The sequence below is a fragment of the Ochotona princeps genome, chromosome 22 (genome assembly GCF_030435755.1).
Source record: "Ochotona princeps isolate mOchPri1 chromosome 22, mOchPri1.hap1, whole genome shotgun sequence".
Lineage (NCBI taxonomy): Eukaryota > Metazoa > Chordata > Mammalia > Lagomorpha > Ochotonidae > Ochotona > Ochotona princeps.
Window position 1 is genome coordinate 28,642,809 of NC_080853.1, and position 5,665 is coordinate 28,648,473.

Below are 5,665 nucleotides of genomic sequence, written 5' to 3' on the forward strand. Positions count from 1 at the left end.
TCATTCTGTCAAGCGTAATGGCTAACATTTCATGTGATTATGTGCCAGGCACCCTCCTAACCGACTATATTATTAACTCATTTGATCTTCACAACTGCCTTCCCAGGAGGATATAGCAGCAGCATCAGCATCATCATCATCATCATCATCATCATCTCTCTTTTCTAGAAAGGGAAGACTGAGGTCAAGTAACTTGTTGAGGACACACTGCCAAGCCTTAACCACCGTACTGTCTGTCTGGAAAAAGTTCATTATTAATTTTGTAGGTGAAGAAACTAATAACCGATTATAATTTTCTCGAATTATTTTACAAGTTGCCACAATGCTTACTGTTGTGCTAACCCAATGTTTCCAAAAATAGGTTCAAAATCTTTCAAGGTAATCCTGGATAAAAGGGTTATTGGGTGGCAAAGCGTCACAGATACTATAAAAATACAGGCTCCCTTGGGAGAGCTACGGTTACATCAAAGGTTCTGTTAAGTCTCACAAGAGAGATCTCCAGTTTTGTTTAACTCAGCTTTCCTCACTATATTTACTCCAGAAACTCTCTCCCTGCTGTTTTCTCATGCACCACTAATTAATATCCCGCAGTGCAAGAGTTACTCCTAAGGGGCCAGCTTTGTGATATAGCAGGTTAGACCTCTGGTTGTCATCCTATCTTCCCACACTGGAGTATTGGAGTCCCAGCTACTCCAATCCAACCTTCTGCTAAAGCAGTTGGGAAGGTAGGGGACCAACCTTGGGAAGGTAAGCGGACCAACGACTCAGGCCCTGACTACCCACAAGAAAAACCACATGGGAGTGTATGGCTCCTGAATTTGGTCTGGCTCTCCCAGGCCTCTCCACTGCAGCCATTTGGGGAGTAAACCAGCAGATGGAGAACTCCTGTTTCTGGCTTTCAAAAAAGCCCTTACCTACATCAACATGGCATAGTGAGTTAAGCTGCCAGTTAACACTGGCATCCAGTACACTTGAACCATAGCACAGGTTCAAGTTGGCTACTCTGCTTCTGGCCCGGTTCCCTGCTAGCATGCCTGGGAGGACAGTGGAAGATGACCCAAGCAGCTGGATTCCTGCACCTGTGGTGGAGGTTTAGCTGAAGTTCCTACCTCCTGATTAGCCCAGCTGTGGCTTCTGCAGTCTTCTGGGGAGTGCACCCGAGGGTGAAAGATGTCTCCCTCTCTGTCAGCAGTCTGTCCCGATGATGAGCTGTCAGCAGCTCGGCAGCTCAGATGCACGGGTTCTGACTGGGAAGTTCAGGCAAAGCTGTGCAGCTCACGGGATTCTCAAAGGCAGACTTTCTCTCTACATTCTTTGTGGGACCTGCCATAGGAAATTGATCCTCACAAATAAAATTGCAGCCTACCTTGGGAGGTCAGTTGCCTCGAGTTTCTGTGGAATCAGATCTGTAGGCAAGTATATCTCAGGTCTGACGCTTTAAAAAAATGTAACAAGTTCATTTTACTTTATTAAAAAAAGAAACTGAGAGGCAAAGGGACAAGAGTGTTGCTGTTTTCGTTGGTGACTGTCCGTGATGACTCTAAGAGCCGGGAACTCAATCCAGGTTCCCCATGTGAGTGCCCGGGATCCGATGACTTTAGCCACCACCACTGCCTCCTAGGATCCTCATTGGTAGGAAGCTGGAAGCTGGATTCAGGAGTTAGCAACCAAGCACTCTCACGAGGGTCATGGACTTATTAACCACTAGGCTACTGCCTGCTTCCTTTGCCCAATTTTTGTTAAAAATTTATTTTTATTGGAAAGACAGATTTATTAAGAGGAGAGACAGAAAGATCTTTCATCAGCTGGTTTACTCCCCAGATGTTGCCAATGGCCAGAGCTGAGCAGATCTGAAGCCAGGAGCCCAGAGCTTCTTCTGAATCTTCCATGTGGGTGCAGGGTCCCAAGGCTTTGGGCCATTCTCTACTGCTTTCCCAGGCCACAAACCAGGAGCTGGATGGGAAGCGGAACAGCCAGGATATGAACCAGCACCCATATGGGATGCTGGTGCTTGTAGGTAGAGGATTGGCAAATTGAGCCAAGGCGCTGGCCCCATCCGTTCACCTAGTTTTAAATAAGCAAGCACACCCTGAGAGCCCAGCTTTTCCCAAAGAGAGTGTTGTGATGATTTATGGCTGCATAAGCAGTTATTCTAAAACACAATGGCTTAAGCAACAGGTGTTATTCTGTGGGTAAGAAATCTGGGAGTGGCTTGGCACTGGGACCACAGCATCTAAAAGCTGACTGGGTCTAGTGGATGTGCTTCTAAAGTGATGCCTTCAGGTGGCTTTGGGCAGGAGGCCAGATCCTCACTCCTAGGTCATCTCCATGCGGCTATGTCAGAAGACTCCACTGTGGCAGCTGCTTTCCTCAGAGTAAATGGCCCAAGAGTCAGTGATGAGGGAGCAATGCTTTTTATTATCTAATCTTGGAATTGACTTTGCTTGTTGGAAGGGAGTCACCAACCTCAACCTGAAATCAAAGGCAGGTGAGAGGAAGGAAGGGGAATAAAAACCTGAGGTCTAAGAAGGCACAGAGGGGCCATGGTGTAGTAGGTTAAACTTTCACTATTGGTGCTCACATCCATCTGGGCACCAGTTTGACTCCCAGCTGCTTCACTTCCAAACCAGCTTCCTGTTAGTATGCCTGGGAAAGCAGCAGAGAATGGTCCAAGTTGTTGGGCCTCTGCACCTACGTGAGAAACCCAGAAGCTCATGGTTCCTGGCTTCAGCCCATCCCAGTTCTGGCCACTGCATCTATTTGGTAGTAAAATGGAAGTTTCTCTGTGTTTGAAAATCTGAATTATTTATTCCCCCCCCCCCAAAAAAACCTAACTAGCTAAATAAATAAATCCTTTAAAAAGAAGGCATATAAAAAACGCTGTGGGTAAATTTAAAACCACCAGAATCTGAAGCAGTATTTCCTTATCTGACAACAATTTACCACCTAATATTTTCAAAATAAATGCTTTTTAAGCCAGCATAAGTATCCAAGCACATACAAGTAACATACACTAATTTCCAGAACAAATCCATTTATAAGTTTCCTAAAAATAAACTTCACCTTATCAATAATAATAAGCTCCCTTACCATTCCAAAGAGTCCCAAACATTTCTTCTTAGGTAGGAGAGGCTAGTGGTAACTTATGAGGGAATAAATAGTAGCCATTAACCTGAGTGTATTTCCATTTGCCAACTATTTGTTACTATTCATGTTTCCTGGACACAAGTCAACCCATGGTAAGACTTTTAGTGCATTTTTACTTAGTGGATATTCATATGGAATGGTCTAAAACAGGCCATCCTGTAACTGTTTCCACCTAGTGGATGAAAATGGTACTGGCCAGGTTTGAAAAACAATCACGTGAAATTTATTTTAGGAGTTTGACACTTCTGTGGGCTTTTCACCATCAGATCACATATTTGAGCTAGCTAAGTACCTTCCATGAGAACAAGCTGTACACAAGCTCTTTGTTTACATAAAGCAGGCAATCTTTGCTTCCTAAATGTAAGCTTTCATATATACTGCTGCCTCTGGAATTCTCTAGGCTGGTAACCTAGGATACTGCCAAGAATCAAGAAAGCAGCACAAAAGCCTCCCGTCTACCAGATGTTACTGTGTCCTTAAACCGAGCCCCTATTAGTCATAAACTAGGAGAGTCAAGCACTGCGTGTCGGGCACATGCGACCTCCTGAGAACCTATTTGGGGCATCGATGAAGTTCCTGTATCTTCTTAAGAAGGCCAGTCCTCGCAGAACCTGCTTCTTCTTCTCTACCTGGAAACCTCCCAACTTGAATTTCAATCTGACAGAAAATCCAAGGAAGGGGTAAGAAACAACTGCTGAAAGTTCATCTATGTCAAGCTGTTAAGACTGACAATAGACAGTGAGAAGTGTTGGGAAACAGAAACAAGCCTGCTTATTCTTGGGTCCAGTCGTCTTGCAACAGCAATACATGTGAGTCTATGGTAACTGTGGGGTTATCAAGAAACTGTTTATTGGAGCGGGTATGTATGGTGACTGAACAGGCTAATCCTCCACCTACAAACACAAGCATCCCATATGGGTGCTGGTTCATATCCCGGCTGCTTCACTTCCCATCCAGCTCCCTGCTTGTGACCTGGGAAGGCAGTGCAGGATGGCTCAAGTCCTTGGGTCACTGCGCCCATGTGGGAGACCAGGAAGAAGCTGATGGCTTCAGACTGGCTCAGATCCAGCTGCATGCTAAAGCGCCTGGGAAGGCAGCAGAACGCAGTGCTTTGGCCTGGCCCAGGCCTAGGCCTGGGCTGCTGTGGCCCTTTGGGTAGGGAACCAGCCAAAGATCTCTGCCACCCTACTGCCTTTCAAAAAACAAACAAAAAAGTAACCATTTGGGAAAGATTTTTGAAAATTAAATTTTTTTTCACTTAAAATAATGACTTTTCATGGAGCTCTGCTCCTAATTTCAACATCCTGCTCACATAAAATCTGGGACCTGCATATGAGTTTCCTATTAATCAATTAATTAAAGATTGAAAGCTTATTTCAATCACATTATTTAACCAAAGAAAACACTACAGTTGCTTACATTAAAATAAATAATCTTACTACGGTCGCCTTAATAATAAAGATTCTCAACCAGTTGTGTTCATCTAAAATTTTGCTTTACTTTTTTAAAATGGAGTTTGTTTTTGAGACTGCCTAGGGTATAATGCCATCTCGCCCCACTCCACTATCTCCATATATATTGATGGTATAGAATAAATTAAAGCAATATTCTTGGTAAGATAGAATTTGCAGAAAGATAAAAATTTGGAGGTGGGCATTTGGCCTATCAGTTAAGCTACCAGTTGGGATGGCCACATCCTGTAACAGCACCTCAGCTCAGCCCCAGCTCTGCCCCTAATGTCAACACCCTGCTAACGTCAAATCTGGGAGAGCGCATGTGATGGATGACGTAGCTGCATGCCGTCCACCCATGTCGGATTGTATTCCTGACTTCCATCCTCTGTCTGGTCCAGCCCGTTTTATACGGTCATTTAGAGGACTACATCAATATTTAGAATTCTGTCTCTCACATAAATAAAAGAAATAGTAAAATCAATTTCCAAAATTGCTGAAAGGCGTTCAGTAAGCACACACGCCTTTCTGAAGGCTGTCACTGCGTGAGAGCCCTGCAGCAGGTGCAGAAACCTCTGTCTTCAGGACAAATATCCGTGTGTGACAATTCTGGCTCTAAGTACCCAACAGCAGTTGTTACAGAAAACAAAAATCGATGTTTTCATTCTTAATAGGCAAACTTTAAAGAACCCAGTGATGTGTTTCCTGCCCTTGTCCCGATGGCTGTGGTCTTCCACAGAAATGACATCAGGCCGGAAGAAGGAAAAGGTGCCAAATGTCACATGAGCGGCGCTTCTCTCCCGAGCCAGGCAAGTATGTGTGTGAGCCCTTCTGCAGCCTCTTTGGGAAGTGGTTGCTTTGTTTTTTGGCTAAAGCTGCAAATAAGAGACCCATGACAGCAGCATCCTTACAGAAACAAAGTAGTGAAGCAGAAATGGCTACTTAATACACATGTAGTATGAAGTTATGATCGGAAAAGTCTGTTGGTAAACAGCTTACAGGTTATTTCTTCAAACTGTCAAAATTTTAGATGTGAAAATTACTTCTCATGAAAAATCTGGAATACA